Source organism: Chaetodon auriga, chromosome 1 (genome assembly GCF_051107435.1).
Source record: "Chaetodon auriga isolate fChaAug3 chromosome 1, fChaAug3.hap1, whole genome shotgun sequence".
Lineage (NCBI taxonomy): Eukaryota > Metazoa > Chordata > Actinopteri > Chaetodontiformes > Chaetodontidae > Chaetodon > Chaetodon auriga.
Genome location: NC_135074.1, coordinates 16,667,479 through 16,678,424, shown reverse-complemented (window position 1 = coordinate 16,678,424; position 10,946 = coordinate 16,667,479). Strand labels below are relative to the sequence as shown.

At 41.7% G+C, this 10,946-nt stretch overlaps 1 protein-coding gene across 1 annotated transcript in view; it reads right to left on the bottom strand.

The window, feature by feature from the left end:
• Positions 1 to 453: 453 nt before the first annotated feature.
• The window catches only part of mafa (MAF bZIP transcription factor a), a 72,044-nt gene continuing 61,551 nt past the window's right edge, over positions 454 to 10,946 (bottom strand). The window contains exon 3 of the mRNA XM_076726900.1: positions 454 to 671. The gene's annotated coding sequence lies outside the window, so the exon portion shown is untranslated. The remainder of the gene's footprint in view (positions 672 to 10,946) is intronic.

The following is a 10,946-nucleotide window of genomic DNA, read 5'->3' as shown; positions in this document are numbered from 1 at the left end:
AGTCTGTTCCATGCTGTTGTCTTCATTCAACTCTATTTACATGTACTAATATGGATATTGGAGAGGAAGACTAGGCTGTTATGTAAATAGAATAAGAAGAATAGGAAGTACAATTTTTACAGTTCAAATATCTCCAAAGAGTAGAGAAATGATGTTGGAAATGATAATTACATGGTGTCTGAGGATGTAAGAAGAATACTGACTTCATATGGAAAATGTTGAACCATGAGTGCTCTATCCACAGTCATGAGGGTTTATGAAGTTGGTGAGAGCGACTTGGTAAGTTTCCTATATTAGGAATAACAATAGGGTTTTATTATGATCTATTTACAGAAGCATGCATCAGTGATCTTCCCACCAAAGAGAAAATAGTCCTTCCAGTGTATTTATCTGGCGTTGTCAACCATCTCATGAGTATGAGTCTGTTTTTGTGTTTTTTTTTTCTTCTTTTTTCAGTGTTTCATAGAAAAAAAGCTGGAGGTAAAATATCAGGGAGGGAGACAGGAGAAGTACGAGGCCTTTAAGAATTTCACTGTAGGGATTTTGTGGGATTTCAGCAGGTCTTGTCTTTTGTTCTTCAGTGAAGTCATTTTTGAATGTTGTGCTTTGCAGGTGTCTCCGTGCAATTGGTCAGCTGCTCTGATGTCATCGCTGCTCAGTCGTTAGGTTATCTGTGAACAGAAAGAGAAAGATGGGTCGGGGAGAGAGGAGGGGTTGGACAAGGAACAAGAAAAAGAAGTTTTAAAGTGTGAATTAGACCACAGTTCTCTCACATACTTTAGTGTAGCGCTTCCATGAATGCACACACATACAAAGTGCACCATGAGGCAGTGAGTGAACTCCACAGGACCCCCCCTTCCCGTCCAGGGTTTATGGTGACACGCAGTGAGTCACAGTCACTGTATTTGGGGGGGTTGGGTGGGCTCTGCTGTCAGTGGTGCCAGTGTAAAAACAAAGGCAGAGTGACCACCCTGTGAGTGTACATGGCAAGCCCACTTGGCTGAGATTCAGAGTGACAGTGGCGTCAGCATGGGGGGTGACTCTTTAATCAGCTTCAATTAAGGCCACGGAGAGATGAGCAAATTCAGTGAGCATGAGTCCACTCTGTGTCTGCTTCCCTTTACGTTATTTACTTTCTTCATGTTAAAAAATGTCAAACACACACACACACACACACACACACACACACACACAAATGGGGTTCTTTATTCTGTTTTTGTTTCGTAGAATACACAAAGTTTGGTGAGACCTCTCAGCGGCCTGTGCACTGTGTAGGCATGATTCATGTAGCCAGAAGGAGCTCATTGTGAGTGGGCCATTAGACACAGAAACCATAGTGGAATTCAGCTACTATCTACTGGAGATCCAATTACATGACCCAACTGTAAAGGGGCCTAGCCTGCACCCATTATAAATCACCATAAACAAAGCAAGTATTGACATGGTATCACATACTGTTACAGCTCCACTCATGCCTGTAAAAATCTGAAGATGTTTTAATGGTATACAACTAATTTGTCTTAAGATGGTGTTGTTTATTAGCTATAAATTGTTGAATTCTTATACTGACCTAACATGATTTTAGTATTCCCAAACACATGGATAGAGCTGGAGACAGCTTGTGCAGTGTGCTGATAAGAGAGTCAGTAAACTATGATTTATTCCATCCGTTATTCACAGTATTATGACCACTTATTTGCAGTATTACTGTTATTTGGCCCCTCTCGCTGTGTGCCTTCCACCACTTACAACACGAATCACTGCAAGCTATATGTCTCTGTTTTGTCCACCTTTTTACGCAGCAGTGAGCCATGTTCTATGAGCTAATATCCTCACAACAGAGATCACATCCATTGCCCTGGGGCGTGCTACATCTACTCCCAGAGAACAGCAACAGTCAAGACTGTAGCCTTCAAGACTGAATGTGGTCCCGGGGTGTGTGATAACAGAGTATGTGATGGGAATGCAGGGCCATTTGGACCTCCAAAGCCAGGTGTTAGCACTTCAGCTCACTGCCTCATCAATAATTGACAGAGGCAAACCAATCAGAACAATTTGCTCCCCACAGCGAAGTGCTAGAGCAGCCTAACACCGGTGAATCATTAATGAGGCAATTAGCTGAAATGGTTAGACAGTTAGCCCTCACTGGCAGCGCTCCTGTGACGCTACTGCGACAGGTCTCCTTTATTCCGGAGCTGCGCATGGTGGAGTGATGTACAGGCCAACACAGGCCGAGGGAGAGACACGATTGCGCGGCAGCACTTGGAGACGACGCCGAGCCTCCTTAAGGCTGGAATCTAACTTGTGTCAGTGATGCCAGCTCTCCATCTGTTGACCACTGCTCAGAGGGCCAATAATGGGAACAAACCCAATTGGCCATTACCATGGGAGATTGACCTTTATTGGTTGTTGTTACCATTGCACAGACCAACAGAAGCTGTCTCCCGGGTGATTCAAGTGTGGGAGAGCCTTTATGGACATGGATAAAATCGACCTCAGTGACATCACTCAAACATGGGGGAAGCAACAACAACAGTAACAGCATAGATGGAGTTTGCCTTTGAAGAGCAGAGATCCTGGATTGTTGTTTGAGAGGAAAATCAAAGCCCCAAGGGAGCTGCTCACAGAGCCTCATCGATTGGCCATATTGGAACCATTTCATAGTTTATCAATGCTCCTCTGCCTGCTCTCTCAGCCCTGGGTCCAGTACAGGCTCAATTAAACCAGCAACCTTGATGTCAGGAACAAACCATTCAAACACCACATGCTGCACAGATTACTCCCAAACACACTCCAGCACACTCTAAAGTAATTATTTTACACAGTATCCATTTTGTTTAGACCAGATGAGATTAAAGTGACATTGTTTACCATTCCTCATTTACAGCTTTTCCCTGCAAAAAAAGGGGCAGTATTTCCCTTTTAATTTAGCTTCCCAATCATCCTAATGCATTCTCAGTTTCAATATATCTTTGTGAAAGAGGGATTTGGATTGAGAGTGAAACGGCAAGAGCGATAGAAAGGGAGGGCGCAAGACTGATAGAGAGGAGAGGGAGTGATGCATACTAAACTCGAAAGGTTCATTGTCGTAATATAACCTTATAGTATGCAATGACGGTCCAAGAGTCTGCAGGTTTCCGTTCTAAACAAAGACGACAGAGTTAGATTTCAACAACAGACACTATACAAGTATTCAGAATGCTTTGTATCAGCTGAAATACTACTACCAGTTTCAATTTTACATTCAAGAACCGAACAATTTTAGTGTGCATGCAAGCTATTTTACATGTTCGTCATTTTTATACTGAGAGTTTGTGTTTGAGTGTAATAGTGTAAATTGAAATATGGACTTGGGGCAAAGGGTGATGATGACAAACATGTGAAACTGCCATGAAGAGATCATTACGAACTATTTTGACTTTCTCGGGTACATCACCTATGTGTACTTTAGAGGGTTCACTGTGGAACAATCTTTTGCAGTTCACATGTGAAGTCCCATGTGTGCAGAGCAAAAAAAAAAAAAAACTTTTTACAGTCACCTATTCTGGCTAATAACCAGATTCAACTGCAAGTGCTTTATTAATACACTGCTGTCAAATTAGCTATGATGACATATTTTAATCCCAGTGGGAGATAAAGCAATTTGTAGAAAGAAGAAAATAGCTCCAGTGATGTGCTCTATTATTTGCCCCCGTTTTAACATTCATGGGCTCGATTTCCTGCAAAGTCTCAACTGTTCCCTCCAGCGTATTGGTAGGTTATGCTTCACAAAGCAATCAGTTTGGAAAATAATTTAGTTTGGCGATAGCAAGCAGTTCACAAGAGCTATAGAACATAGATAATGGTTATCTAAATTAATTTGATCATCGTAAATTTAGATGTTTTATCCCAAAAAACACTGTCAATTAAGAGTCTGAGTGCTCACCTCAACCTGAGATCACAGCTTATGACATTTCCACATAAACAGTGAAATTGATGTACAATACATCTGGAATGGATCCTTTTCTTTATGAAAAGCTTTTATTAAGAAGTTGTATCTATTTAGTGTTTTGTTGTGTGTGTGTGTGTGTGTGTGTGTGTGTGTGTGTGTGTGTGTGTGTGTGTGTATGTGTGTGTGTGTGTGCACGCACGCGCCCTGATATTTATGACTTTTGAAAAAAAAAGAAAAAAGGAGTATGAGCAATTGATTAGTCACAGGGTCAACCTGTGTAGCTGATATTGACACTTGTGCAGATATTGTAGACAGATAGTCTCTGTTTAATGATTGCCATTCACTTTTATAGCCCTCTCAGGATGCCGTCCTCAATAAATATTTGCAAACAGGAAATTTGCAGTATGACTTGAGAGAGTCATAACCCTAGCACCTATGTGTTTTGAGATTAACATGTAATTAACATAGTAAATCAATATTTATTAAGCAGTAGTACAAAACAAATGAGCAATGTAATCAGGTCATATAATGAGTCACTGGATGAAGGAGGGTCTTTTTTAAGTAGCATTCTGCCATGCTAAGATTTATACGTACAGGCCACTTAGATATCTACAAAATGACTTTAATAAAAATCAGTAATACAGACTGTAACTCACTTTGCACACACATACATGCATCACAGACAAACACACACACATAAGCACATTCACGAATGCAGGTACAGAAACCTCACCTCACCCTGAGACCCCCTTCCTTTCCAAACCACACTTTTTAAATGTGGAGTCTACACTAGTTCATTTACTCACCACAGTTCTCCCGCAGTTAGCATTTTAAGACTTTCATGCTCGCAGCAGCTATGACTGCAGAGCGAAAACGCCCGAAAACACCCCCCACCTGAGCACAAGACAGGCCCCGCTGTCCATATTTTCCTGCATCTGCTGGAGTATGAAAAAGCAAAGATGTTAAAAGCTTAATGGACAGCTCCTCTCGTTGTTTAAGAATTGCTTGACGTATAACTGGCTGAAGAAAACATTGGTTGGCCTCAATTATGCATTGAAAATAAAGTTATGAGCTAGTGGCTGAATTATTGATGCTGGCACCGGGAACAAGAGCATGTTGGCAATGTGTCACTGCTTTTTTGCTGATGCTTCATCTTGTATTGATAAGTTTTCATCTAAAAAGGCCATGAAGTCTTGATCTGTGAAAGATGGAAAAACACGCCACGAGTATTGGAAATCTAATGCAACATTACTGGAAAACAGATAACACAACATCGAGTAACATAATGGAAAAATAAAAATTACACAGAGAAACATGTCGCTGCAGATGTTACATTTTCTCCATCTACACAATTAAAACGATACACTTTTTAACCACCTCATGTCCTCTGTCCTTACATTGTGTATGTGTATGTGTATGTATGTGTGTGTGTGTGTGTGTAAAATAGGGCATAAAAGCACTAAGGCTCTCAGTCTGGGGACTGTCCCGTATGGCTGACACACTTCCTTAGATGCAAATGCTTGTGGTTCATCTGCTGATAGCCTCTCTCAATCCTGTTTGTCTGACTAACTCAGCTTCAGTTAACTATGCTCACACACACGAAGCACACACACACATAATACACACAAGCATTGGCATGTGCAAAGTAAGAAAAATAGTTCAAATATTTGTTTTTAATAATATTTTTTTTTGCAGATTTAAAGGCATGAATTAGCATACAGAAATTACAGAAACTTTTGTTCTGTTATACTTTGACTGTGACCGACACCAGCAGACAAGTCAAAGTGAAAAGAGTGAGAATGCAAGAATGAAAACAGAGAAAGTAAGTAGGCATAAAAAAAAGAAAATCAAAATAGTCACGTATGAACTCCCTTCATTTTTGTGCAAAGTGAACAAAAGTCTGCTCTCCAGCGAGGTCAGTCGAGCAAATGATTCCAAATGACCTTCCACTAAATAAAAGGCTGTTTGTGTTGAACTTCAGCATCTGATGCCAAACAGACAGTCCGTATTAGTCCACAGGGACATACAGTATGTTTTTTTTTTTTTTCCATTTTAGATTAGAACAGTGGTTTACTGGTGAAAGTCTCATACTCTGCTTATCTTCCTGTTTATCCACAGCTTTTGTTTATTCTCTCTCTAGATCATCGCGTTGTTCAGTGTAGGCATAAATCCACATACTGAATGTGGTTTTATTAACGTCCTCACTGACTGAGAGGTGCAAAGTTTCCTTATTTTGGAGTCAAGTGTGACTTGAGTCGTGTACTGTGGCTTGCCTGAGTGACTGTGTTCATCATCGCTCTTTAAGGTCACCATCCCTCTGTGCAGCTCAGAGTGAGGCGCACTGTGGCAGAAGCTCTAATCAGACCCACCCACACTCGTGCACACATGACCCAAAATGATCACTAATCGCGACAGGTAATTATTAGTTAACGCGATGGATTATACGACTGCAGTGGAAATTCCCTTTTAGTGTTGCTGGTGAGTCAAGGAGTATCTTATCTCTGAGGATATTTTGAGTTATTCCGGAGAGCTCTCTCCATTTCAAGGGGGTAAATTTACTGTTTAAGAGACCATAGTGGAGGCACCGATTACCCAATCAGATCCTGTGTTTATAGACCAAGCCACAATGAGAGCGGCACCGCACTCATTTAGTGTTTCACAATCTGCTGCCGTTTAGCAGCCTCTGAACGCACAGTGAAGTGAATGTCTTACAGCAATTGTTGAAGAGCTCGAATGTGACTAATGTTTTCCTCTCTTTGTCCTCTTTTGGTTGTGTTTTAATCTTTTCATTTGAGGAAAAACTGAGCTGCCATTTCATCATTCTCTGCTGAGATTTTTTTTTTTTATGTAGCACTACAAAAGCTCGTTTAATTGAATTTCACACATATACACTCTTCAAACAAAAAAAACTTGTCAGATATAAATGCTTTCATCACTTCTCTCCTCTTTCTTTTAGTTCCTTCAAGAAATATTCAGCAGGATTGTGGAAATGAATACGCTGTTAAATCACTTATATCTAAAGGACATAAAATTGAATTTCTTTGCAAATTAGAGTACGTCTATATTTTGTCATTGTTTTATTGTGTTTAATTCTGAATTCTGCCAAAATGGGCATTCATTTCTCATTCATTTCTCATTGTTTTCTAATTTGCTTTATTAGAAACATGTCACTGCCCCGTTGTCTGTCATGTCACATGTCACGTTTTTTATTAAATTAGTTCACTTTTTATAAAGAAATGTAAATGTCTTCTCTAAATACACTTTCTGGAGTTATACAGAAAAGGTCCCTTTGACTGAAAAGTGAACAGAGGTTTCCTTTTTAAAGGCTTTGTGCTGATAAAGTCCTCTAGCTCTTTAAAAGAACTCAGACAGATGCAACTGTCTCTCGACCTCGGCCGCTGACATTTTCAGCAGGCATCAAAAAAAGCTCAATGAATCATCTGTCAACGTTTAAACGCAGGAAGGTTGAGAGGAGTTAACAAAGACGGGGAGATCAAAAGAAAAATACAGAAACTGAAACTGAGATGAAAAATGAGCGCCTGTGATATTTCTCACAGAGCATTACGGCTGGCCTCAGCCCGCGGCCGAGTTCAGGACGCTCGCAGTCAAACGCTCACGATTGGTGCAGTGCTGCAGCGAAGGGGATGCTGTAGTGGATGTTTGAGTCAAACTACAGGTCCCATTTACGCCTCACTTCGACATGCCCGTACCTCTCCAGCCTACTCATGTGTGCGTGTGGATGTGCAGCGGAGTGGATATATTTTCTGCTCTGTGTCAGTTTCACGCTGCCGTGACTCAACTTCTGTCGTGCTTCGGTCTTTCATCTCCGTAACGGTGACTGCTGAGATACTCGTACTTTTATTTCCGATAAATGACTGATTTTATGTTTAACTGGCAGTTGGAGGCCACTGTTAACCTTTCCACACCTCCACAACGGTGTGTTTTTCACCTCATTTGTGAGGTATGAGATGTGTTTGATGTTAGCGAGCCGCCCACTCCCTTCCCTTCCATGGTCCCTTAATGTTAGCCTGTGGAGGAGCCGCTGAGGAGATCAATACCCATCAGACTGCTAAAATAAATACATTTATCACACACTGATACTTGCTATAGCACGCCACTACAGCATGTTCCGTCTGATTGGAGGCAGAGATACTCAGGCTCACCCAGCAGAAGCTACCGTCAAACTCTCCTCTGTCGCTTCTGTTAAAAGGAAAAAAAAAAAAAAAAAAAAAAAGAGGTCTCATTTCCAACGGTGTTGAGCAAGAAGATGACAGAGTGCTGCTTCTCTCTTGCTAAAAAAAGAACAATGCTTTTGACTGCATTTCGTCTTGCTGTGGCTGGAGCAAGCTCTCTGGTTTTAAAATCTCATCTGAGGAAAATGTTCCTTCTGTCGTCCCTCTGCTGCAGATAAAGAACAGGCGTTTGAGTAATTATGGTGCATTATCGCCAAGGAACGTTTCATTGCTACATTTTAAGCTGTGTAGTGAGCGGTGACAAACGAACGACCATTTTAATTTCTATCAGGAGGAAAAACACATGGCTGGAGCCAATGAAGTCAGCTCTCTCATTCTGCCACTGACTGAGACCATCTGGACCAAATAAAGTTTTTCCCTTTGAATCAACAGCTGTTGGAAATTACACAGCAACACTCCTTCTCTGTATATCAGTATATTTTTTTTTTGCACTCCTTTTAAAAGCAAACCGTGTTTGTTTTATGGTTTCGGTTTAGTGCCAGACTTGATCAGTGCTCACAGAACAAAACAAAATAAAGCACGACTTTCTGAATGCACCTGTTTCCCCTCGTTTCTTCTCTCCGTGCGTGCCTTTGACTCTGTATCTTTCTCCGCGTAACCCTGCCCTGTCTGTGGTGGTGATCGAAGGTTTGAGCGTGTCAGTCAATCTGTCAGCGGCTGACAGTTTTACAACACATGCACTACAATGATGGGTACCATCACTCATGTAACGATTGCCCTCCACGCTGAAATCAAAAGACAAGACTGAATGAGAGGGTTGAAGAAAAGGAAGTAAAGGCAGTTGAGTGAAAATAATGGCCTTGCGTGTAACGAAGACGAACAGTGACAGGAAAAAAAGACAATTTTATCTCAGTGTCTTCTATGAAACTCTATAGTCTTCTTTTTCTAGATTTTCAGAAGGTTTTGAGCTCAGAGGCAGATTTTCCCCTCTGTGCTGCTGAGGTGGAATCACTGTGGTTTTCCTTTTTCCACTGGCCAGTGAAGTACATGTTCCACTCTGCTGGTAGCGGCACTCTTTAACACTTTTGGTCCTGGATTGTTATTGCAAAACCAAATCACTAAAATATTTTTGACAGTGATTTTTAAAGCTGTAAGCCATCTATTATGTGTTTTAAACAGTTTTACTGATGTTAAAAATCCTCCACAGTATTCATTTTCTTCTTATTTACTAGTTCACTGTCACAGATGGACAAGCAAAGCAAACATGAACCGTGAAGCTTGACTCAATTAATGCCTGCAAGCTTCTTCATTTATACTGCTGCATGTGCCACTAACAGAGCACGTACATTTGCATTTTTCTTTTTTTTTTTTTAATTTGATGGACGAAAGAAATAAGCACCGTAGAAGTTTTTCTCTTGCCAAAATACAGCCACTTAGCAAATTATATATGTAGCAAAACAGGAAAAGGTCATGTCTATTACGTACTACGGTTTACACTTTATGACAGAGAGAGAAACCGTTTGGCTGTTGACTCATGCGACAACTTTTTTTTTTTTCTTTTCGTTTTCACATGGGGACACAGGATAGGTTCACTTGTCTGTTTTGCAGGTGACAAAACAAGCTTCACAGTTTGCTCCTTTGAAGGAGAAAGTAGTGAAAGGAGACTGGCTAAGAAGCAGCAAACATGCACACAGTCCTTTGACTAAAACATTTTTGAATTATTTAACATTTTGATCAGTGAGTGTTTTAATTAAATCAGTTACACTTTGATTCACTGCTACTTATAGGCTAAACGGGTTGAGATCTGCTTTCAGCATTAGTTTTACACTTGACAGTAGTGTAGATTAATTAAAAGAAGCCGTGCCATAAATTGAAATACAGCACGAGCAGGAGTCTCTCCAGAGACCCAGGGGAGGAAAGTCCTAAGCGTTCCCCAGAAAGCAGGAGGCAAAAGCTGCCCAGAGGAGAGAGGCAAACGAGCCAATCTGTTTGTCTGTTTACGGGGGAACGGCAGCAGAAGCATCCTGCCGCCCCGCGCTGTCATATGGGAGCCAGGCTCCCACAAACACTTGTTTAATGACTCGATTTATTCACCCCGTCACCATATCTCCATGTTTGCCTCTCTGTTTTCTCTAATGGTCTTGCCCATATGCACCTCCAGTTTTGTGTCCCCACTGGTTAAGTTATAGTCTGGACGAGCTCGTATGTGGATGGTGACACATAAGGCAGAACTATGGCCTTTGAAAAGTGTGTCGTGTCCCGCTACAAACTAGGGGCAGGGGTATCTGGTAGTTCACGGTGACCCTCTCACGATGGGGTCGGTTGTGTTTTGAGCGGCTGTGTGATGTGTGTCAGTGACATCTGGGCCAATGTTTCCAGAGCATCGATCAGACTGTAGCTCTGGAAGGTCTCTCAAAAGCTTTATTCTTAAATCTATGCTGACAGGCGATGACATGATGGAGACGGGGCTGCTGAATTGATTGTGTCCTCTCTCTCCTCTCGCTCTCCCGCTCACACTCCCACTTCCCTCGGCCTCTCTCTTCCCCCTCGCCTCTTTGTCCCATCACTCTCTGCCTTCTATCTCATCTCCCTCCCTCCCCCGCCTCCTTTTTTTTTTCTTCCTCCCTCCTTCTCTACTCATCGCCTGGATGTGTCGAGCACAAGATGTCAGATTATTTCCCAGCAGACACTGCGCTGTGTGACAGAGGACTGGAGCTGTATATCACTGGATGACACTTCTTCTGCCTGCCCCCCCCCCCCCTCCGCAGACAACATCAAATATTGCCAGGCCTTTTTGATCACTTAAAAGGCTTGTATTAGGA